Source organism: Galeopterus variegatus, unplaced genomic scaffold, assembly GCF_000696425.1.
Source record: "Galeopterus variegatus unplaced genomic scaffold, G_variegatus-3.0.2 Scaffold3831, whole genome shotgun sequence".
Classification (NCBI taxonomy): Eukaryota; Metazoa; Chordata; class Mammalia; order Dermoptera; family Cynocephalidae; genus Galeopterus; species Galeopterus variegatus.
The window spans coordinates 56264-58833 of NW_007729942.1; the positions used below are offsets into that span (position 1 = coordinate 56264).

The following is a 2570-nucleotide window of genomic DNA, read 5'->3' on the forward strand; positions in this document are numbered from 1 at the left end:
AATAACATGAATATGAGCTGCAGCCCCAGACACCCAAGGCCAGAATGGTGGTACTTTCAAAGGAAACACAAATTCAACTTCAAAAGCCTTGGCACAGCAGCCTATGTCTTTACTGTGAGTTTCTATAAAGGGCATCACAAAGCACACCATAGGATAAACTTTCTCAGAAACTCTTAGAAATGGCCTCTTTCCAAAATTCTGTGTTCATGCACACCTTAAATACCTCCTGCAGGCCCTCCTCCATGTGGTTCTGCTACCCCTTGCTGCTCCCTCCTCATTCTGGTCTGGACCTGCTGCTCAACTCCACCCACCCTTCCCCCACTTCCAGGCTGCAGGACCAGAGGTTGTGCCCAAGCATCCTAAAGAAGTGGTGGAGTCTCTGGGAAATGTAGTCCTTCTCTTTGACTGCTTTTTGCTGTACATTTTCATAGGATATCTATGATGAATTAAAATTCTCCATCTCATTACCATATTCGTCTTATCATAGCAAATTAAAAGCATGGAAAAGCAGAAAAAAGAGTTTCAGGAGCCCCCATTTATCCACCACACCCAGCTTCGATAGTGTCCAACACACCAGCTCATTCACTGTTTTTGACCACCTCCCCTTCAGATTATTTTGCTTTTTTTTTTTTGAGTTTTTTTTTTTTTTTCCTTTTTGTCTTTTTTCTTGTCCGGCAATGGATCGCAACCCTCAGTGTCGTGCCTGTACCGGACCGGGACCGGCATCGGGATCGCAACCCTTGGTATTGCTCCCACACCTCGCTCAGCCAGTGAGCGGGAACCGGTCCGTATGTGGGATCCGAACCTTCGGCGGGAGCGCCACCCGCGCTCCCAAGCGGCGCACTGTAGCAGTGCGCCACTGGGCTGGCCCTTTTTTTGAGTTTTGAACATTTATTATTCCTTGTTTTTAAAATAATTTGGGGCTGGCCTGTGGCTCACTCGGGAGGGTGTGGTGCTGATAACACCAAGGCCATGGGTTCGGATCCCATATAGGGACGCCTGGTTTGCTCAAGGGTGAGCGTGGTGCTGACAACACCAAGCCAAGGGTTAAGATCCCCTTACCAGTCATCTTTAAAAGTAAATAAATAAATAAATATAAATAAAATAAAATAATTTGTAACTTTACATAATTTAGCTTTTAATAATGACTGTGTTTAATAACTGGCCTGCAGCAAAATTCCTGAAAATTGACTAATTGGCTCTTCTGAGCTGGAACTAGCCAGTACCCCACTGCCCTAAGCTTCTAGGAATCGTCTGCATTGTCATGCCAGTCTTATGACACTGGCCAAAGGCAGAGCGTTTTAGAGGTGTTGCTTATTATCACACTTTCTTTTGGTATGTTTGGAAAGAAGTAGGGAAAGGAATCTTTAGGCAGACTGCCATAGAGTAACCAAACCATGTATTCTGTTCATTTAAATTCAGCTATGAATTTAAGTCTTCCTCATCCATACATTGATTGGAGGCCCAAAAGTTGAGGGGGTTAATCAAAGGTATAAAAAAGGAAAAGAGAAGAGGGCAAGAAGAGGGCAAGAAAGCCTTTGATGCAGAGGGGGCAGGAGCTGAGGTGGGGAGGGCCACTGCCTCTTGCCCTCTGTTCTGATCCCCGAGCTCAAGAAAAGCAGACCTAGCAGAGCAGGACGGATGCCTTTCAGTGGTCTGGCCAGCATGCCTACGATAGGTTCAGAGCTTCCCTCTCTGTCCTGGCTCCCGTCTTCCCTCTTCTGGGAGTTCATGACTCACTCCACAAGAGACAAGTGTCCCAGGCAGGGTGGCAGGCAGAGCCAGGATAAAAAATACAGGATTGGGCTCTGAAAAGGGGCTCTGGGTTATGCAGAAAATGTGGAGTTGCTAGACCATCCGTATAAAACATCCATCAGGGCAGACGGGAGGCTGTTTCCCCACACAGGCCCCTCTACGTTAGCCAGGAATAGGAGGGGTCCGGAGCAAGAGCTTCCCCCAGAGGCTCCCTACTGTGCTCTTCCTGCCATCAGCATCTCCGCGATGTTATCTTCAGCTTCCTTCACGCTCTGCTCCAGGTAGGTTTTTTTTCTGTAATAGCTTTTTAATTTTTTCTTGTGCTGTTTTCTGTTTCTCTAACAGCTGATTGTGAATTACCTCCTTGGGTGAACAATAAGCATTCTTCCTACACCTTCACATGTTAATCTCATCTACCAAAGTCATGCTCTCTGTATCTGTCAGATGTGCATGCTTTTTACTCTGTTTAGCTGTTTGGTCTGTACGTTGCCAGCTTCACCTTCTGTTGAATGTCAGTAACTTTGGCTTGAAGCTCTGCGAAGGCCTTCTTCAACTCCAGATCCACAGGCCCCATCTTGGTGCACTCTGCGCCTGAGCAGTGGGAGCCCTCCAGGTGATTTTGAAGAAAATGCTAGACATACTATCATGCCATTCACAAATACTTCAGTGTGTATCTCTAGAAAATAACTATTTTAAAGTATTTTAAATTTACAGGCAAGCAATAAACAATAAGCTTTGAAAGAGTGTACATAACTTGTTCCTTAACAGACTTTCACCAATGAATTTAGCATTCCTTGATGATTCTTGCCAGAATA

At 45.6% G+C, this 2570-nt stretch overlaps 1 pseudogene; it reads right to left on the reverse strand.

Annotated features, from left to right (window-relative positions):
• Window positions 1-1967: 1967 nt before the first annotated feature.
• LOC103601686 lies at window positions 1968-2329 on the reverse strand (annotated as a pseudogene).
• Between the last annotated feature and the right edge of the window lie 241 nt (window positions 2330-2570).